This window comes from Tamandua tetradactyla, chromosome 9 (assembly GCF_023851605.1).
Source record: "Tamandua tetradactyla isolate mTamTet1 chromosome 9, mTamTet1.pri, whole genome shotgun sequence".
Taxonomy (NCBI): domain Eukaryota; kingdom Metazoa; phylum Chordata; class Mammalia; order Pilosa; family Myrmecophagidae; genus Tamandua; species Tamandua tetradactyla.
In genome coordinates this window covers 17,219,746-17,243,201 of record NC_135335.1, presented here as the reverse complement: position 1 = coordinate 17,243,201, position 23,456 = coordinate 17,219,746, and the positions used below count along the sequence as shown (strand labels likewise).

The 23,456-nt window shown below is 36.0% G+C and overlaps 1 protein-coding gene across 6 annotated transcripts in view; it reads right to left on the bottom strand.

The window, feature by feature from the left end:
• LOC143646803 (uncharacterized) overlaps positions 1 to 23,456 on the bottom strand; it is a 168,994-nt gene that overhangs the window by 121,397 nt on the left and 24,141 nt on the right. The window lies entirely within an intron of this gene.

Below are 23,456 nucleotides of genomic sequence, written 5' to 3'. Positions count from 1 at the left end.
CATTATACAATCATCTTCAAGAAACATGGCTATTGGAATACAGCTCTATAGTTTCAGGCACTTTCCTCTACCACTCTAAAACACCTTAAACTCTAAAGGGGATATCTATATAATGCACAAGAATAACTTCCAGGATAACCTCTCAGTTTAGCTTGAAATCTATCAGCCACTGAAACTTTATTTTGTCTCATTTCTATCTTCCCCCTTTTGATCAAGAAGGTTTTATCAATCCCTTGATGTTGTGTCCCAGCTCATTCTAGGATTTCTGTCCCACACTGACTGGGAGTTCACACTCATGAGAGTTGTGTTCAATGTAGAGGGGGAGGTCAGTGAGTTCACTTGTCATGTTGGTTGAAAGAGAGAGAGGCTACATCTGAGCAACAAAAGAGGTTCTCTGGGGTGACTTTTAGGCCTAATTTTAAGTAAGCTTAGCCTATCCTTTGTGAGGATAATTTCATAGGGACATACCCACAAGATTGAGGGTTTGGCCTCTGAATTTTGTTGTCCCCACTGCTTGTGAGGATATCAGAAAATCTCTAAATGAGGAAGTTGAATTTTCCCCACCTAGGACCTGAAATTCTTGAACCATGTTCCAGTAGCCTAGGTTCATAAAGATGATTGTATAAAGATACAACATTTACAATGTGACTGTGTGACTGTGAACATTTTGTGTCTGTTGTTCCTTTTTCCCAGAGTATGGACTAAGCGGTAAAAAATGTGGACAAAAATAAATAAATAAATACTAAGGGGCCAATGGGTAAAATAAATTTGGTAGATGGAAACATGAGTGGTCAATGAGAAGAAGGGGAAAGGTGTATAGCATACATACATTTTTTCTTTTTCCTTTTTATTTCTTTTTCTGGAGTGATGCAAATGTTCTAAAAAAGATCATGATGAATACACAACTATGTAATGATATTATGAGTCATTGATTGTATACCATATATAGAATGTATGTGTGTAAACAATTCTCAATAAAAAAATTAAAAAAAATAAACTGGGATGGAAGTGAGTAAACTAATATCTACTACAATGCTCCCATCCATCTGCCAGTGCCTACATTCGACCCTAAACCACTGAAAAATGGTATCGTCTTTAGCTTGGTTAATAACTGCATGCAAGACTACCCGGATCAATGAAGGAGATACACCACACACTACTCAACATCAGCGATCTATGGATGAACTGTAAGATGTTCTGTGGGGTCTTGGGATGAAACAGACAATAAAGTTGAGAACTTTGTGGGAATGGAAGACACTATCCTGCACACTGCTCCTAATCATTTTTACGTACACTTTATATTCATTTTGAATATTCTAGTAAGAAAACCTGCATCAATAGCTGCTCAAGCCACGGCAGACCTGAATAAATCAGAGCAATTCCTGGAAAAGAAAAGGGACAGCAGTGGAAAAGACTCCCCAAGAACATGAAAGCCCTAGTGATGCCTCATGTAAGCAAAGGTGAACTGAACTAATTATTATGAGGGCAGAACCAAAAGCCATAGATAAAAAAACAAATGATGTTTTAGTTAAATTAATTATATTTTTGCCATGCCCAAATATGCATTAGGAATTGATTTTTTATTAAATTCCATATCGCAAACTACCAGAGGAAAAATTTGCATCCTGTTTAGAGTAGTGAAAGTGGTCTTAAAGAGGCAGGCAAAATAGTTCCCTGTAAAAGTATCACAATCTTGGAGGGCTATAGCCATGAAATAATATAAGCTACTAGGGAGACATGAAGAGATTTTTGTGACCATTAAAAATGTAGAAAGAGTGGGGATATTAGTACCAATCCACAGCCCTTGTAACAGCCTTCAGTAACCAGTACAGAAATCTGACAGAATCTAATACATGACACTGGGCTATCACAAATTAAATAAAGTAATGCCACCTCTGTTTGCAGCAGTTTCAAACGTTGCATCTTTATTATAAGAAAGTAGCACTCACTTATGTCATTATCATTTAGTTTTAATTTATTTAATGCATTCTTCAGTATTCCCTTAGATAAAGTCAACTTGCATTTGCCTTCACCTGGGAAGGACAACAGAGGACTTTCTCCATGCTCCAGGAGGCTATTTACATAGCCTGACCATTTGCTATAGCCTAATGGCAAAAGACTTGGTCAATCAGGAGAAACTCAAATTTGTGACTTCATTTCATTATATTTATGATATTATGTAACCTAATGATTCTCTTTTATAACCAGAAGATATGTCATAACCCTTAGTATCCCATTTAGAGAGCTGGGGATGGAAAATCAATGTTTCAAACTATAAGGCCCTGGCTGTTCTGTCAAATTATTGGATATTGTATGGTCAGGTAAGAAAAAAAAACTATTCCTTCTGTGGTAATTAATAAGGTGCAACATTTTCCTAAAATACATATGCCAAAGCAATCAAAGACCTTTCTAGGACTACTTGGATATTCAGAATTTGAATGCCCATTTGTTCAAATATTCACACTATTGTATGTACTAAATAAAAAAGATCACACTTGGGAATGGGATGACTTCCAGCAAACTGCTTTTGAAAATAAAAAGGGCACTAGAACAGGCACAAGCACAAAGTGAAGTAGATCCTGTTTTATCCTGTGAATTGGGTGTATCTGGCACTGACATTGCCTTTGGGTGGGGTCTGTGATAAAGGCAACATTCTAAACAAGTGCTCCTAGGGTTTTGTTCACAATTATAGAAAGAGGCATAATTAAGATATTGCCCCTTAGAAAAGCAACTGTGTGCTGCATATAATGCTCTACTACAAGTAGAAGATCTGTGTCCTATCACCATGAGGACTGCATTCACTTTACAGGGGTGGATTACAGACACAATAAAAAAGGCACACTCTGCCAGTGCACAATTCAGTATCTTAACAAAGTGGAAAGATTTCTTGTTGCAGCACAGCGTTTTCAATACCTAACCTCTTATTGACAATATGTACAAAACTTTAGGATCAGCATCATATATAGAAGATTCAACAACAGAAATTGTCACATCTGAAGTAGCAGTTGAACTATCTAATCAAGAGGACACAGGAACAATTCCTGAGTCCTCTAGGTATCCTGGTGGATCTGCTAGCAGGCAGCCTCCCACATAGACAGCTGTGGTGCAACCCAGTACTGACACTATATGATGGGAGACTGGTGCTATCCAAAGCAGTCAATGGGCTGAATTAAGAGCCATATGGATGGTTATAGTGCATGAACCTGGAGATATGCTACCTATCTGTACTGAGAGTTGAGTTTATTAGGAAGAACTTGTGAATTGTATGGTAACCTGGAAACAAGAAAAATGAGCAGTCATAGGTCACCCAATATGGGGATGAGAACTGTGGCAAGACATTTGGGATACCAGTCAGTGATGAAAACTAAGCAATTCTATCTACCCATCATGCACCAGCAACTTATGATCATCACATGGGAGTGCCAGTCATGCTCCCTGTGGAGACCACACTGATTGCCCCACCATATAGTAAATGTCAGCTGACCACAAGATCTTAATGACTAACTGGTATTTAAACTATATCATCCCCCCGCTGCTCTAGAAAGGGCAAGGTATACTTTGCCACAACAGATTCTGCCATGGGACTTCTGTCAGTTTTTCTGTGGGGTAAGTTATTCAGTGAGCAATCATACACTCCTTAAAAAGGATAAGTGCCCTCTATGGGATACCTACACAAATAGATAGTAAATAGGGAACCCCTTTCACTGGACAAATGACCCAATCATGGACTATGGACCATGATGTAATGTGGACTTTTCATGTACTATACAAACCCGCAGATGCAGGCTTTATAGAGAGAATGAATGGCCTCTTAAAGGAACAGTTGAAAGATTATTAGAAATCCCTACAGCAATGTGCTAAAAGGCTATATCAGGTCCTAATATGCCCCTGCTACTTCTATGATTCTTTACCATACACTCCCAGCAATTGCAAAATAGTTTTAAATATAAATATTGAGTGAGGTATACCCCATGGTGGCTTTCTCCCTTTTCTATTCTTGCCCAGTGGGAGCTATAATGGTTTCTAAAATGCATATAACAGCTTTAGCTAATAATACAATTCATGCACCTAATGGATATAATTTCACAATATCATTGTTGAATGATGAGAACACTGAATTACAGAAAGTAGTCTTAAAAATAGAATGGCTTTAGATATTTTAACTGTGGCACAAGGCAAAGCCTGGGCCCTTATAAACATACAGTGATATTTGTGTGTATATATATATTCCTGACCACTTAAATAAAGAAATTACACAAGCTTTAAATCACATGCAAGCACAGCATACATAGTATTGATCAATTGTCCACTGACTTCTTTTATATCTTGGTTTTATTCTCTTATTTAGCCTGGGCAGCATTTCTTTGTAGGATCATCCTACAAAGCCCTATATGTTGGATTATTATGATTCTGTTGTTCTTTATAATAGTGTCATGATATATGCATGCAAGAACTGTCCTATGGCCAAAAAAATGTTTTAAGGGTGTGCATTTTGACAGCCCAGGATCTGGGCATGCTTCTCAAAGGGAACAAGACCCTTTGTAGATAACATCTGCTTAACCAGGTATGATGAAGGTCAAGAAAGTAATTAAACTTCCCAGAGGTAAAATAGTGTGATCATGGATGCAAAATGGCAGTGATTGTATCTTAGACTTAAAACATTAATCATAGTAAAACATAAGGTCTTAATCTTTCTTAATGATAATACTAGAGACCCATTATGTTCATACTGTATGGAATGTCATGTTTCAAAATCATATTTATATATTGTCCTTACATCTTGGCCATTGTGTGGCACTATCCCTTCAGACTGGCCAACACTGGAGAATCTCTCCTGTTCATAAATGTAAAAAATCAATATCTACCACTGTGCCTGTCATGTTTTTGGATCTCATAGCAGCACCAGCTCATGGTTTGCATGAACTTGATCTGGGCTCCAGCAGTAAGGCTCCCGGAATAGCCAAAAATTTTCAAAGTGAATAATAAAGTCAGAGGACTCACACTCCTGATGTTAAAACATATTAGAAAGCTACAGTGGTCAAATTAGCATGGTACTGGCCCAAGGACAAATATATTGATCCATTGAATTTTATTGATACTTCACAAATAGACCCTCAGATTTATGGCCAATTTACTTTTGACATGACTGCCAAGTTCACTCAATAGGGAAAGAATAATTTTTTGAAGAATTTCTGGGAGAATTTCATATCCATAAGAACAAGATTGAATGGTGACCCCATCTCACCATTCATACAAAAATTCATGCAAAATGAACCAAGATCTAAATATGAGAACCTGGACTATAAAATTCCTAGAGGAAAATGTAGTTATGTACATTCAGGATCTTGTGTCAGGTAATAATTTCTTTGACTGTTTCCTCAAAGCACAAGCATGGAAAGAAAAAAATCAGATAAATGGTACCTCCTCAAAATTAAAAACTTTTATGCCTCAAAGGACTTTGTCACCAAAGTGAAAATACAACCAACTCAATGTTAGAAAATATTTTTAAACCACGTATCCAATGTGGGCTCACTATCCATAATATAAAGAAATTCTATAGCTCAAAGATAAATAAAAACAAGGAACCCAATAAAAAATTGGCAAAAGAGCTGAATAGACATTTATACAAAGAAGATACACAAATGGCTGTAAAGCACATGAAAAGATGTTCAACATCACTAGCTATCAATGAAATGCAAATCAAAATGAGAAATAATTTCACATCTAGTACAATGGCTGCAATAAAAAAAGAAAACTACAAGTGTTAGAGAGGATGTAATGAAATAATAACACATTCATTTTTGTTGGGAATGTAAAATGATGTAGCCAGTATGGAAGATATTTTGGCTGTTCCTCAGAAAGCTAAGGATAGAATTATTATATGAACCAGCAATCCAGCTCCTAGGTATTTACCCAGAAGAACTGAAAGCAAGGACTTGAACAGATACCTGTGCACCAATATTCATAGCAGCTTTATTCACAATTGTCAAAAGATGTAAGGAATCCACATGATCATCAGTCAATGAAAGGATAAAATACAATGCGGTATAAGCATCCGATGGAATATTATTCACTTTTACAATGGTATGAAGTCCTGTTGCATACAGCAACATGGAAGAACCTTAAGGATAATATGCTGAGTGAAGTGAGTCAGACAAAAAAAGGAAAAATATTGTATGATTTCACTCAATGAACTTAGAATAATAAGCACATTTGTAAAGTTAGAATCTATTATAGTTTACCCAGGAACACATTCGGTTTGGAGGGTAATTTGGAAAGAGTTTCTGATTGAGTTGTTTGTAGAGCAATGGAAATGGATGGTGGTAATGGTTGCAAATTATAGCAAGTGCAATTAACAGCACCAAATTATATAGGTGAATACCACTAAAAGGGGGAAACTTTAGGTTGTATATGCTGCTAGAATCAAAATTAAAACATAAAGCATAAAAATGTATAACACAGTGAACCCTATTATAGATGATGGACTATAATTAATAATACAAGAACAAAAATATTCTTTAATGGATTATAACAAATACATGATACTAAAAGAAGGTATTATAAATAAGGAATAATATACCTAATATAAACAACAGATGATAGCTAAAAATAGTACCATTTTAATAATTTTTCATCAATTGTTACAAAGATAAATATTGTCAAATTTGCAAATATAAAAATTGCTTTCATCAATTGTAATAAATGTTCACACCAAAGCAAGATTTTTGTGTTAGGAAATTGTATAGAAATCTTATATCTTATTTATGATTGTTCTATAAAACCACAACTTCTCTAATAAAAGGGAGGAGTCCATCCAGGTAGACAAAAATCAACATTCAGATTTTGAGAATATACTTACAAGTCATATACATGATAAAGATCTAAGTCCAAAACTTATAACAAATTCTTACACCTCTACATTGAAAAGACAGACAAACTTGAATAGACATTTCTCCAAGCAGATACTTAAATGGACAAAATTACCTGAAGAAAATTGTTCATCATCATTATTAATAATCATCATTATTAGGGAAATGAAAATCAAAACCAGAATAAGATAGTACTTTAAAACATTTAGGATGTAATAATAATAGTAATAATAATAATAATAAAGTAAATGATAATATCTATTGGAGAGGCCATTGAGAAAGTGAAACCCCTATATATTGCTATTATAAACCTAAAATGGCATATCTTCTGTGGAAAACACCTTGGTGGTTCCTTACAAATTTTATATAATAAGATCCAGCAACCCCTATTCTAGATGCATACCAAAGAGATTGTAAGCAGAACTCAAACAAATGCCTGTTCTACCACCACTCTTTACAATAGCCAAAAAGTGGAAACAACCCATATGTACATCAAGAGATGAATGTTAACATTCTGTCCACATATTGGTATAGTATTCAGCACTGAAAATGAATGAAATACTGATATTTGTTGCACTAAAGATGAACTTCAGAAACATTAGGTTAATTGAAAGAAACAAACAGAAAAATTACATGTTGAAAAACTCAATTCCTTTCCAGAGACAGTGAAATGCAGAATTAAACTTATCTGTCCTTAGTTCCTAGGTGGAAGTGTAGAAATAACTCCTTGGACTTCAGCTACTGGGCCATTTTGCCATCAGCTCCATTACAAATACAGGAAAAATACATGGGTTTTGGACACTTGGGTTTGAATTCCAATTTTATCAGCTATTATTTGTCTATGGGCAAGATGTGCAACTTCTACATCTTACTAAATGCAATTTCAACTTAATCTAGCCTGGATCCCCTTTGGCACTCACTTGTCCTATGAATGTGGAATCTTCTTGTTTCCTTGGCTCCCTCCTCCTTACACAGATTGTCTAAGCCATGTCCCATTTTGATTTTTGACTTTAAGCTGTTGGCTTTTCTCAAATTCTCTATCTATATGACCTCCTACAATCTCACCTCCCCTTAAGCTTACTCATCCCTTTAATCTCAGTGGTTTTTCCACTGCAGAATCTACATGCTTCCGCATTCCTTATGGGCTTAATATACTCCATGGCACCCTGGGAATGCTTCCCTGATGGCAACCTTCTGAAAGTAAGTTTTCATTTCTCAATATTACATCAGAATATAACAATGAAATCACTTAGAAAATAGAGGATTAATTATACCACACAGTAATTCTTTGGAAATTTAAAAATCCTGCATCTGTGGAAACCAAATACTCTAATGAATCTCTTTATGTACATATATATATGTATTTATGTGTATATATATGCATATATATGTGTATATTTATATGAACATGTATACACATACATTTATACTATGTATTGTGTACATATATACATATCTATAAATAAACTCGTACAAATAAATTTGTGTGTGGATTTGTGTATCTGTAGCCTGTGTTTTTGGAGAACTCTAATAACCACATTCAGCTACTTGGCTTATACATGGAAGCCTCCTGTTTGGAAGATCACTGCTTTAAAACTGACTGATGGAAAAATTCCATTTGAAAAAGGTAAGAACATTTCAGCTCAGTGGGCCAAGTTGCATGTTGTTTCTTTAAAGTGTTGGAAGAATTATGTAATGATAGAAGCCTTTATATTTGGAGTTTTTAACCAGTTTTGGGGCAGTGATCAATGGCCTGGCCATATTTCCAGAGAAATGTGCCAAGGAAATCTGGACAATTAAATGGACATCCACATGGGTTGGAACCTTATAAAAATCACTATGAGAATTTAAGGAGCACATTAAAGTGAAATATGCCTATGCCCATGCCCATTAGAACAATCCTCTTCCAAGATGGGAGGGTGATTTGAACTGGCAGTTGTATTTCTTGGTTTACCCACCTGGGTCCATGAATCTAGTATCCACCTCCATTTCCTAAAATGGAGGTGGATACTTAAGGACAGGAAGGACTGATATTTGTGCTTTTATATTACCTTCAAGATTAAGGGGGCAATGGAAGATCCTTACTGGATAGATTTTCCTGCTTTCCTGGAGAATTTTGGGAAGAGAAGGTTTGGGAGGATGTAGGTATAATCACAAATTATTTAACTTATCAATACAACTTTCCTTTCTCCTATATGATGTAGTGCTTCTAGGACTGGAGATACAACAAAAGATGCTGTAGGCAGGGTTTATCACTTAGAAAGAAATTCTAACCAAAGACTTATATATTTATGTTAGGATTTCTAAGGGCCTGACAGGGTAGATTGTGCCTTCAGCCCATAAGATAAAATTGGGGTTCTTAGTGAATGCAGTTGTATGGCCTTTTGGTCTAGATAGCTCATTAGTTCTGTGTCTATGTAACCCTAACCTATAAGAATGGGAAAGAACTGATGGGAACACTTGCAATACTACTAGAGCTGCCAACAGTCTAGCACAGCACAGTGGCCAAACCTAATATTCCTTCCAAAGATAGAAAGTTAGTGTAAAATAAATTGACAAATGAAGAGGAGAAAAAATAGCTGAGAGAAAAGGAAAGAAAAAAAAAATAGGTACTGCTTGGCGAGAAATCCAGTATATATTAATTCCTCAAAAGAAGTTCAGAATAGGGAATAATATTATTTCAACTTTATTATTTATGATTTTCTGTATTTGTGACTCTGTCTAGTCACTAGAATTCATCTGTTACTCTCAGTCATTTGCAGACACACACGGAGTACAGAAAACATACTTTCTAATGTGGACATTGCAGCTGTGCTCAAACTAGTTGACACTTTGCTTTCTCGTTTCAGTACTCATAACACAAAAATGTGTTATTTGTGTAGTATATTTAGTGGCATATTTTTCTCACTTTGAGGGTTTTTGTTTATTTCACTGTTTAAAATGTCCCCAGAGAGTACTTCTAAAGTGCTGTCCAATTTTTCTTTGGGGGGGGAGTTGCACTGGCTTGAAAGGAGATATGGACCCTAGAAAAGCCATGTTTTAATCAAAATTCCATTTTATAATGGCAGAATAATCCCTATTCAATACTGTATGTTTGAATCTGTAATTAGATAATCTCCCTGGAGATGTAACCCAATCAAGAATGATTGTTAAACTGGATTAGGGGAGGTATGTCTCCACCCATTTGGGTGAGTCTTGATTGGTTTCTGGAGTCCTATAAAAGAGGAAACATTTTGGACAATGATGGAGATCCAGAGAGAGCAGAGAATGCTGCAGCACCATGGAGCAGAAAATCCATCAGCCAGCACTTTGGAGATGAAAAAGGAAGATGCCTCCCAGGGAGCTTCATGAAACAGGAAGCCAGGAGAGAAAGCTAGAAGATGATGCTGTGCTCATCATGTGCCCTTCAAGCTGAGGGAAAAACCATGACTGTGTTCACCATGTGTTTTCTCAGATGGGAGAGAGACCTTGATCTTCATTGGCCTTCTTGAACCAAGGTATCATTCCCTGGATACCTTTGATTGGACATTTCTATAGACTTGCTTTAACTGGAACATTTTCTCAGCCTTAGAACTGTAAATTAGCAACTCATTAAATTCCCCTTTTAAAAAGCCATTCTGTTTCTGGTATATTGCATTCTAGCAGCTAGCAAGCTAGAACAGGGGTGCATGGTTCGGGAGTCAAACAAAGGTCTCCCACATGAAAGGCAAGCATTCTACCACCCATGCACCCTATTCTAGTTTGCTAGCTGCTGGAATGCAATATACCAGAAATGGAATGGCTTTTAAAAAGAGGAATTTAATAAGTTGCTAGTTTACAGTTCGAAGGCTGAGAAAATGTCCCAGTTACAAGTCTATAGAAATGTCCAATCAAAGGCATCCAGGAAAAGATATCTTGGTTCAAGAAGGCCGATGAAGTTCAGGGTTTTTCTCCCAAATGAGGAGGCACATGGCAAACACAGTCAGGGCTTCTCTCTCAGCTGGAAGGGCACATGGTGAATATGGTGTCATCTGCTAGCTTCCTCTCCCAGCTTCCAGTTTCATGAAGCTCCCCAGCAGGCATTTTCCTTCTTCATCTCTAAAGGTCACTGTTTCATGGACTCTCTGCTTTATGGTTCTGCAGCATTCTCTGCTCTCTCTGAATGGCTTCATTCTCCAAAATGTTTCATCTTTTATAGGACTTCATAAACTTCTCAAGACCCATCCACATGGGGGCAGACATGGCATTATCTAATCCAGTTTAACAACCACTCTTGATAAAATCACATCTCCAGGGAGATGATCTGATTACAGTTTCAAACATACAGTATTGAATAAGGATTATTCTACTTTCATGAAATGGGATTTTGATTAAAACATGCCTTTTCTAAGGTGCATACATCCTTTCAAACCAGCACACACCCTGTCCATTCTTTTTTTTTTTAAACTTTTTTTATTGTAATAGTATAACATGTATACAAAGCAAAGAAATAAAAAAGCAATAGTTTTCAAAGTACTCTTCAAAAAGTGGCTACAGGATAGATCCCAGGGATGCATGGGCTACCATATGATCCTCTCATTTTTCCTTCTAGCTGCTCCAGAATATAGGTGGCTATAGGGCTTACTTTTTTAACACCACAATCAACTTTTTTCTTTTATAATGAAAAATTACATATATACAAAATGCTATAAATTGCAAAGCACAGCACCACAACTGGCTGTAGAACATGTTTCAGACTTTGACATGGATTACAATTTCACAATTTCAGGTTTTTATTTCTAGCTGCTCTAAAATACTGGAGACTAAAAGAGATATCAGTTTAATGAGTCCATATTCATATTCATTTGGTAGGTCTATCTTCTATGTATAATTCCACCAACACCTTTGATCTTTCTATACCTCTCTTTGGGGTAGTTTGAGCTATGGCAATTCTGAATTTTTGACATTGGAAGGGTCTGTCACTAATATGGGCTGGGGCCATGGAACTCTTTGATGTTGTGGAAAGGCTGGGCTAGGTTTAAGGACTTATCTGGAACAGGGATGCATGTGGAGGTTGTAGGTTTCTGGAAAGTTACCCTAGTGCCTGGAACCCTTGTGGAATCTTATATATTGCCCTAGGTATTCTTTAGGATTGGCTAGAATGACCCTGGTTGAGGGTTGGCAGATTATGATAGGTAGCAAGTTTTACCTGAAGCTTGCATTAGAGCAACCTCTATAGTAGCCTCTCGACTCTATTTGAACTCTCTCTGCTGCTAATATTTTATTAATTACACTTCTTTTCCCCCTTTTGGTGAGGATGTAATTGTTGACCCATGGTGCCAGGTTTGGATTCATCCCTGGGAGTGCTCTCCCATATTGTTAAGGAGACTTTTACCCCTGGATGTCATGTCCCACATAGGGGGCAGGGCAATTATTTCACTTGCAGAGTTGGGATTAGAGAGACATCTGAGCAACAACAAGGTCCTCCAGAAGTAACACTTAGGCATGCCTATAGGGATTCTAAGCTTCTCTGCTACCTACATAAGTTTTACAAGAGTAAGCCTCATGATTGAAGGCTTAGCTTGTTGATTTGGGTATCCCTAAAGTTGGACACAGTATCAGGGGATTCCCTGATGGTAAGGTTTAATAGCTCCATAGTCTTTCTCCTCTCCCTCAGAGGACTTTGCCAATACCTTTTGATTATATGCTTAATATATTCTAGGATGTTTCCAGACATTACAATAATCTATACAGGATTAAAGGACCTCCTTCTTATTCTGTGCTTCCTGTATTTCAGTTGTTCAAATGAGCTATGAAGATAGGTTGTATTAGATTATGCAGTATAGAATATTGCAGTTCCAGACCAAATAAACCTTTCTTCCATTGGTCTCAAAGAGTATGTGTGGTTCTAAAATATAGAACATGTCTTCTTTACCTCTATGTTCTGAATTACTTTAAACCCAACCTGTTAAGCTTCATTCTTCTCTCTAAATATTAGGTTATATATAAAACAGCCTCTCAAAATCCAGGAATAATAATCACCACTCCAGACTTAATGTGCCTGCTCTAAAAGCTTACAATCTAGGCCTCTGTTTTCTTATAAACATTTTATGAAGGTGACCATACCATTCTTCTTTTATTTCTGGCTTATTTTGTCTCACCAAATGTTGCACATGTTCATTCACATCAATGCATGCCTTATAACATTGTTCCTTTTTGTAGCAGCACAACCTTCATTCATAAGTATATACCATCATTTGCCAATCTATTTCTCTGCCAATGCATCCTTCAACCACCTGCATTCATCAGGCATCATGTAGAGGGCCCAAACATTCTCAATTTTAGATAATTTCATTGTTCCCAAGAGAAAGAAAACCAATAAATACACCCTCACCAAATAAGAAATCTAAACTTCCTCTTAACTCATGTCCCTCACCTCTTTATTTACCTCTGCTGTTGCTGTGGTAGTGCTGATGGTTTCCTTTCAAACACAGCTCATAGCATGAAATAGCAGTTTTCCCCCAGTACACTGGACTTAAACTTCTTTATACAAGAATCATATCTTTGAAATAATTCTTATGAGAACTCATTCATATTTCTAGTGTGAGTCGGTGGGAAATGTAGGTCTATACAATCCCTTTCAATCTTGTTCATTTTCAATATGGTAATAATAATTCTAGACCCACTAGAGAATCACTTTCACTCCTATTCCTTTACATTGGAGTTCAACCTCATTAGCTAATAGTTCACCCATATCTAGCGTCTATGTATCTCTAAGTCCCCTATATTTGGTATTATAAATCTCTGATTATACCTTTATGCTGCTCATAAAAGTAGAATCAAAAAATATCTGTCCTTTTTTTATTAATTAAAAAAAGAATTAACAAAACAATTAGAAATCATTCCATTCTACATGTACAATCAGTAATTCTTAATAACATCACATAGTTGCATATTCATCATTTCTTAGTACATTTGCATCGATTTAGAAAAAGAAATAAAAAGACAACAGAATAAGAATTAAAACAATAATAGAAAGAAAACAAAAAATAAAAAACAAAAAACCTATACCTCACATGCAGCTTCATTCAGTGTTTTAACATAATTGCATTACAATTGGGTAGTATTGTGCTGTCCATTTCTGAGTTTTTATATCCAGTCCCGTTGTACAGTCTGTATCCCTTCAGCTCCAATTACCCATTCTCTCTCTTTTTTTTAATTAACGGAAAAAAAGAAATTAACCCAACATTTAGAAATCATACCATTCTACATATGCAATCAGTAATTCTTAACATCCTCACATAGATGTATGATCATCATTTCTTAGTACATTTGCATCGGTTTAGAAGAACTAGCAACATAACCAAAAAAGATATAGAATGTTAATATAGAGAAAAAAATAAAAGTAATAATAGTAAAATCAAAACAAAACAAAACAAAAACCTATAGCTCAGATGCAGCTTCATTCAGTGTTTTAACATGATTACTTTACAATTAGGTATTATTGTGCTGTCCATTTTTGAGTTTTTGTATTTAGTCCTGTTACACCGTCTGTATCCCTTCAACTCCAATTGCCCATTTTCTTACCCTGTTTCTAACTCCTGCTGGACTCTGTTACCAATGACATATTCCAAATTTATTCTCGAATGTCTGTTCACATCAGTGGGACCATACAGTATTTGTCCTTAAGTTTTTGGCTAGACTCACTCAGCATAATGTTCTCTAGGTCCATCCATGTTATTACATGCTTCATAAGTTTATCCTGTCTTAAAGCTGCATAGTATTCCATCGTATGTATATACCACAGTTTGTTTAGCCACTCTTCTGTTGATGGAGATTTCGGCTGTTTCCATCTCTTTGCAATTGTAAATAACGCTGCTATAAACATGGGTGTGCAAATGTCCGTTTGTGTCTTTGCCCTTAAGTCCTTTGAGTAGATTCCCAGCAATGGTATTGCTGGGTCGAATGGCAATTCTATATTCAGCTTTTTGAGGAACCGCCAAACTGCCTTCCACAGTGGTTGCACCCTTTGACATTCCCACCAACAGTGGATAAGTGTGCCTCTTTCTCCACATCCTCTCCAGCACTTGTCATTTTCTATTTTGTTGATAATGGCCATTCTGGTGGGTGTGAGATGATATCTCATTGTGGTTTTGATTTGCATTTCTCTAATGGCCAGGGACATTGAACATCTCTTCATGTGCCTTTTGGCCATTTGTATTTCCTCTTCTGAGAGGTGTCTGTTCAAGTCTTTTTCCCATTTTGTAATTGGGTTGGCTGTCTTTTTGTTGTTGAGATGAACAATCTCTTTATAAATTCTGGATACTAGACCTTTATCTGATATATCATTTCCAAATATTGTCTCCCATTGTGTAGGCTGTCTTTCTACTTTCTTGATGAAGATCTTTGATGCACAAAAGTGTTTAATTTTGAGGAGCTCCCATTTATTTATTTCCTTCTTCAGTGTTCTTGTTTTAGGTTTAAGGTCCATAAAACCGCCTCCAGTTGTAAAATCCATAAGATATCTCCCAACATTTTCCTCTAACTGTTTTATGGTCTTAGACCTAATGTTTAGATCTTTGATCCATTTTCTGTTAACTTTTGTATAGGGTGTGAGAGATGGGTCTTCTTTCATTCTTTTGCATATGGATATCCAGTTCTCTAGGCACCATTTATTGAAGAGACTGTTCTGTCCCAGGTGAGTTGGCTTGACTGCCTTATCTATGGATCAAATGTCCATAGATGAGAGGGTCTATATCTGAGCACTCTATTCGATTCCATTGGTCAATATATCTATCTTTATGCCAATACCATGCTGTTTTGACCACTGTGGCTTCATAATATGCCTTAAAGTCAGGCAGTGTGAGACCTCCAGCTTCGTTTTTTTCTAAAGATGTTTTTAGCAATTCGGGGCACCCTGCCCTTCCAGATAAATTTGCTTATTGGTTTTTCTATTTCGGAAAAATAAGTTGTTGGGATTTTGATTGGTATTGCATTGAATCTGTAAATCAATTTAGGTAGGATTGACATCTTAACTATATTTAGTCTTCCAATCCATGAACACGGTATGCCCTTCCATCTATTTTAGGTCTTCTGTGATTTCTTTTAACAGTTTTTTGTAGTTTTCTTTATATAGGTTTTTTGTCTCTTTAGTTAAATTTATTCCTAGGTATTTTATTCTTTTAGTTGCAATTGTAAATGGGATTCGTTTCTTGATTTCCCCCTCAGCTTGTTCATTACTAGTGTATAGAAATGCTACAGATTTTTGAATGTTGATCTTGTAACCTGCTACTTTGCTGTACTCATTTATTAGCTCTAGTAGTTTTGTTGTGGATTTTTCCGGGTTTTTGACATATAGTATCATATCGCCTGCAAACAGTGATAGTTTTACTTCTTCCTTTCCAATTTTGATGCCTTGTATTTCTTTTTCTTGTCTAATTGCTCTGGCTGGAACCTCCAACACAATGTTGAATAATAGTGGTGATAGTGGCCATCCTTGTCTTGTTCCTGATCTTCCGGGGAAAGTTTTCAATTTTTCCCCATTGAGGATGATATTAGCTGTGGGTTTTTCATATATTCCCTCTATCATTTTAAGGAAGTTCCCTTGTATTCCAATCTTTTGAAGTGTTTTCAACAGGAAAGGATATTGAATCTTGTCAAATGCCTTCTCTGCATCAATTGAGATGATCATGTGATTTTTCTGCTTTGATTTGTTGATATGGTGTACTACATTAATTGATTTTCTTATGTTGAACCATCCTTGCATACCTGGGATGAATCCTACTTGGTCATGATGTATAATTCTTTTAATGTGTTGTTGGATACGATTTGCTAGAATTTTATTGAGGATTTTTGCATCTATATTCATTAGAGAGATTGGTCTGTAGTTTTCTTTTTTTGTAATATCTTTGCCTGGTTTTGGTATGAGGGTGATGTTGGCTTCATAGAATGAATTAGGTAGTTTTCCCTCCGCTTCGATTTTTTTGAAGAGTTTGAGGAGAATTGGTACTAATTCTTTCTGGAACGTTTGGTAGAATTCACATGTGAAGCCATCTGGTCCTGGACTTTTCTTTTTAGGAAGCTTTTGAATGACTAATTCAATTTCTTTACTTGTGATTGGTTTGTTGAGGTCATCTATGTCTTCTTGAGTCAAAGTTGGTTGTTCATGTCTTTCCAGGAACCCGTCCATTTCCTCTAAATTGTTGTATTTATTAGCATAAAGTTGTTCATAGTATCCTGTTATTACCTCCTTTATTTCTGTGAGGCCAGTAGTTATGTCTCCTCTTCCATTTCTGATCTTATTTATTTGCATCCTCTCTCTTCTTCTTCTTTTTGTCAATCTCGATAAGGGCCCATCAATCTTATTGATTTTCTCATAGAACCAACTTCTGGTCTTATTGATTTTCTTTATTGTTTTCATGTTTTCAATTTCATTTATTTCTGCTCTGATCTTTGTTATTTCTTTCCTTTTGCTTGCTTTGGGATTAGTTTACTGTTCTTTCTCCAGTTCTTCCAAGTGAACAGTTAATTCCTGCATTTTTGCCTTTTCTTCTTTTCTGATATAGGCATTTAGGGCAATAAATTTCCCTCTTAGCACTGCCTTTGCTGCATCCTATAAGTTTTGATATGTTGTGTTTTCATTTTCATTTGCCTCGAGGTATTTACTAATTTCTCTTGCAATTTCTTCTTTGACCCACTCGTTGTTTAAGAGTGTGTTGTTGAGCCTCCACGTATTTGTGAATTTTCTGGCACTCCACCTATTATTGATTTCCAACTTCATTCCTTTATGATCCGAGAAAGTGTTGTGTATGATTTCAATCTTTTTAAATTTGTTAAGAATTGCTTTGTGACCCAGCACATGGTCTATCTTTGAGAATGATCCATGAGCACTTGAGAAAAAGGTGTATCCTGCTGTTGTGGGATTTAATGTCCTATAAATGTCTGTTAAGTCTAGCTCCTTTATAGTAATATTCAGATTCTCTATTTCTTTATTGATCCTCTGTCTAGATGTTCTGTCCATTGATGAGAGTGGGGAATTGAAGTCTCCAACTATTATGGTATTTGTGTCTATTTCCCTTGTCAGTGTTAGCAGTGTATTCCTCATGTATTTTGGGGCATTCTGGTTCGGTGCATAAATATTTATGATTGTTATGTCTTCTTGTTTAATTGTTCCTTTTATTAGTATATAGTGTCCTTCTTTGTCTCTTTTAACTGTTTTACATTTGAAGTCTAACTTGTTGGAAATTAGTATAGCCACTCCTGCTATTTTCTGGTTGTTATTTGCATGAAATATCTTTTCCCAACCTTTCACTTTCAACCTATGTTTATCTTTGGGTCTAAGATGTGTTTCCTCTAGCCAGCATATAGAAGGATCCTGTTTTTTAATCCATTCTGCCAGTCTATGTCTTTTGATTGGGGAATTCAGTCCATTAACATTTAGTGTTATTACTGTTTGGATAATATTTTCCTCTACCATTTTGCCCTTTGTATTATATATATCATATCTGACTTTCCTTCTTTCTACACTCTTCTCCATACCTCTCTCTTCTGTCTTTTCAGTTCTGACTCTAGTCTTCCCTTTAGTATTTCTTGCAGAGCTGGTCTCTTGGTCACAAATTCTCTCAGTGACTTTTTGTCTGAGAATGTTTTAATTTCTCCCTCATTTTTGAAGGACAATTTTGCTGGATATAGGAGTCTTGGTTGGCAGTTTTTCTCTTTTAGTAATTTAAATATATCATCCCACGGTCTTCTAGTCTCCATGGTTTCTGCTGAGAAATCTACACATAGTCTTATTGGGTTTCCCTAATATCTGTCCTTTTGTGTCAGGCTAATTTCACTTAGCATTACATCCTCCAGGTTTATCCATTTTGTCATGTGCTTCAGGATGCCATTTTTTCTTACTGCTGCATAATATTCCATCATAAGTTTATGCCACATTTGTTGACTCACTCATCTGTTGATGGGCATTTGGCTTGTTTCCATCTTTTGGCAATTGTGACTAATGCTGCCATGAACATTGGTGTTCAAATGTTTATCTGTGTCATTGCTTCCAGCTGTTCTGGGTGTACACCAAGTAGTGCTATTGATGGGTGATAGGGAAACTCAATGTTTATTTTCATAAGGAATTGCCAGTCTTCCATAGTGGCGGCACCATTATACATTCCTATAGGAACCAAGGGTTAAAACAATACCTGCAGAATTTGTTGGGAGCAGCTGGACTCAGGATGGCAGCAGTAAACTGTGGAGATTGTTATGTGGAGCAGTCTGGGAGGAAAAGAATGTTTACCCCAAATGGTTATGTTAAGTATGAAGGAAGAGAGCACTGAAAGATAAGCTCTCTGTTCCCTCAAGAAATGCATGCATGCCTTTTGTCACCCGGCAGTATATAAACAGGATCTGGATAAGAATAAAGTTGTCTGTTGTTTGTTAAAGTTAAGCTTCAGACCCCCTGAACCTGTGTCTTTCTTTTTTTCCTTTTCCCTGTCCTTTCCTTTTCTTCCCTCCTTCTTTCTTTTTCTTTCTTTTCTTTTTCTTTCTTCCTTCCTTCCTTCCTTCCTTTCTTCCTTTCTTTCTTTCCTCCCTCCCTCCCTCCCTTCCTTCTTTCTTTTTTTCTCTCTTTCTTCCTTCCTTCCTTCCTTTCTCTTTCTTTCTTTCTCTCTCTCTCTCTTTCTTTCTTTCTTTCTTGCTTGCTTGCTTTCTTTATCTTCCCTTCCTTCCTTCCTTCCTTCCTTCCTTCCTTCATTCCTTCCTTCCTTCCTTCCTTCCCTCCATCCCTCTCTTCTTTCTTTCTCATCATTCCTTACTATCCTTTGAGCTCCATTTCAATAGGAAGCAATACAATCCCACCAACAGAGCATGTGTCCCAATTTCTCCACATCTGCTCCAATATTTACAGTTTGCTGTTTGTTTCATAGCATACATCATTAAAGTTGTGAGGTGGTATCTCATTATAGTCTTGATCTGCATTTTCCTTATAGCCAGTGAAAATGAGGATCTCTTCATGTGCTTTTGAGCCTTCTTTATTTGCTCATCAGAAAAATGCCTATTCATATCTTTAGCCCATTTTATTATTGGATTGTTTGCTCTTTCGTTCAGTTGTATAATTTCTTTGTATATACAGGAAATCAAACCTTGTTCTGATATGTGATTTCCAAATATTTTCTCCCACTGACTTAGCTGCTTCTTTACCTTTTTGACAAAGTTTTTTGAGGTACAGAAGGATTTCATTTTGAGAATTTCCCATTTATCTATTTTTTCTTTTGTTGCTTGTGCTTTGGGTGTAAAGTTTAGGAAGCTACCTCCTATTACTAAGTCTTGAAGATGTTTCCTTGAATTTTCTTCTAGAAGCTTTTGGTGCTAGTTCTTGTACTTAGGTGTATGATTCACTTTGAGTTAGTTTTTTTTTTTTTTTTTTTTTTTTTTTTTTTTTTTTTTTTTTAAAGGAAAGACAGAGAGAAGGAAGGAAGGAAGGAAGAAAGGGAAACATCTTTAAACATTTTCTTGTATTCTGTTTCTCCGTTTTTGTTACATGGGCTGGGGCCGGGAATCGAACCGAGGTCCTCCGGCATAGCAGGCAAGCACTTTGCCCGCTGAGCCACCGCGGCCCGCCCTGAGTTAGTTTTTGTGTAGGGTGTAAGATAGGGGTCCTCTTTTATTCTCTTGTCTATTCGTATCCTGTTCTTCCATGTCCGATTATTGAAAAGACTATTTTGTCCCAGTGCAGAGGATTTAGACCTTGTCAAAAATCAGTTGACCAAAGATTGGGTGGTCTTTTTCTGCACTATTGATTCAATTCCATTGGTCAATGCTCCTGTCTTTGTGCCACTGCCATGCTGTTTTGACCACCAAGGCTTTAAAATAGCTTCTAAAGTCAGGGTGTGTTTATCCTCTCAGTTTTTTCTCCTTTTTTAGGAAGCTTTTAGCTATTCTGGGGTCTCTTTCCCTTTCAGATGAATTTGATAGCTAGCTTTTCCAAAGCTTCAAAGTAGATTGTTGGAATTTTGATTGGTGCTTTGTATCTGTAGATCAATTTGGAGAGAATTGACATCTTAACTATATTTAGCCTTCTTATCCCTGAACAGGGAATGTCTTTCCACCTATTTAGATCTCCTTTAATTTCTTTTAGCAATGTTATGTAATTTTCAGTTTGCAAGTCCTTTATGTCCCTAGTTAAGTTCATTCCTAAGTATTTGATTCTTTTAGTTGCTATTTAGAATGGAATTTTTTCCTTAACTGACTACCTAGCTAGGTCATTGCTTGTGTATAGAAATGCTACTGATTTTTGCATTTTAATTTTATATCCTGCCACCTTGCTGAATTTATTAGCTCAAGTACTTTGCTGTAGATTTCTCAAGATCTTCCAAGTATAGTATCATAGCATCTGCCAATAATGAGAGTTTTACTTCTTCCTTTACAATTTGGACACCTTTTATTTTTTGTCCTGCCTTATTGCTCTAGTGAGAATTTCTAGCACAATGTTGAATAATAGTGGTGACAGTAGGCATCTTTGTCTTGTACGTGATCTTAGGGGGAAGACTTTCAATATCTCTCCATTGAGTATGATGCTGGCTCTCAGTTTTTCATATATTTCCTTAATCATATTGAGGTAGCTACATTTGATTCTTATCTTTTTGTGTGCTTTAATCAGTAAAAATGCTGAATTCTGTCAAATGATTTTCCAGCGTCAATCAAGATGATCATGTGATTTTTCCCTTTTGATTTGTTAATGTGCTGTATTACATTAATTGATTTTTTTGTGTTGAACCATCCTTGCATTCCTGGTATAAACCCCACTTGGTCATGGTGCATAATTCTTTTAATGTGCTGTTGGATTCAATTTAGTAATATTTTTATTGAGAATTTTTGCATCCATGTTCATTAGGGAGATTGTCAAGTAGTTTTAGCTTCTTATAGCATCTTTACCTGGTTTTGGTATTAACATGATATTAGCTTCATAAAATGAGTTAGGCAGAGTTCCTTATCCTCAGTTTTTTTTGGAGAAGTTTAAGCAGATTGGTGTTATTTCTTTCTGGAATGTTTGATACAATTCCCCTCTGAAGCCATCTGGCCTTGGGCTTTTCTTTGTAGGAAGATTTTTGATGACTGATTGACTCCCTTTATTTGTGATTGGTTTGATGAGATCTTCCATTTCTTCCTGAGTCAGTGTAGCTTGTTTGTGTGTTTCCAGGAATTTGTCCATCTAATCTAAGTTGTCTAGTTTTCTGGTTTATAGTTTTCCATAGTATCCTTTTATGATTTCTTTTATTTCTTCAGGGTCTGTGACAATGCACCCCTTCTCATTTCTGATTTTGTTTATTTGCATCCTCTCTTTGTCAGTCATGATAGTGGCCTAAAAATTTTATTGATTTTCTCAAAGAACAAACCTTTGATTTTATTGATTCTTTCTATGTTCTTTTGTTCTCTCATTCATTTATCTCTGTTTTAATCTTTTCTGTTTCTTTTCTGCTATTTGCTTTGGGATTCGTTTGCTGTTCTTAAATTCCTCCAGGCTTGCTGTTAAGGCCTCAATTTTCACTCTTTCTTTGTTTTGTTTTGTTTTGTTTTGTTTTGATATAGGAATTTAAGCAATAAATTTCCCTCTCAGCACAGCCTTTGCCACATCCCATAAGTTCTGATAAATTTTTTATTCTCATTTTCATTCATCTCCAGATAACTACTTATTTCTCTAGCAATTTCTTCTTTGACCCATTGGTTGTTTAAGACTGTGTTATTTTATCTCCATATATTCATGAACATTCTCATTCTTTGGTGGTTATTGAGATCTAACTTCATACCTTTCTAATCAGAGAAAGTGCTTTGAATAATTTCAACATTTTTAAATTGATAAAGACCAGTTTTGTGCCCCAGCATATGATCTATCCTGGAGAATGTTCCATGAATACTAGAGAAGAATGTATAATCTCGTGCTTTGGGGTGCAATAGCCTATATATATATCTCTTAGGTCTAATTCATTTATCAAGGTATTTCATTTCTCTGTTTCCTTGTTGATCTTGTCTGATTCTTCTCTCTATAGAGGAGAGTGGTGCATTCTAGTCTCCTACTATTATTGTTAAAGCATCTATCACTCCCTTCAGTTTTGCTGTCTATCTCATGTACTTTGGAGCCCCTTGATTGGGGGCATAAACATTTATGGTTGTTATATCTTCTTGGCAAGTTGACACTTTGATTAGCATACAGTGTCCTTCCTTGTCTCTTATGATGTCTTTACTTTTAAAGTCTATTTTGTCCTATATTCATATAGCTATTCCTGCTTTCTTTTGATTACAACTTGTGTGGAAAATCACTTACCATCCTTTTGCTTTCAATTTGTATCCTGTGTCTAAGATGAGTCTCTTCTAAGCAGCATATAGCTGGATTATGTTTCTTAATCCATTCTTCCAATCTGTACCTTTTAATTGGTAAGCTTAGTCCATTAACTTTCAAAGTTATTACTGAAAAGACATTTCTTGATTTCACTACTTTATTTTTTTTTCATTTTATTTGTCAGATCTGTATATTCTTTTCCCTCTTTCTTTTTGTACTATTTAAATTAACCTTACTGGTATTCTTCAATTCTGTGCCCTTCTCCAGACCTCTCTCTCTTATCTGTTTTTTTTTTTTCAGTCAGA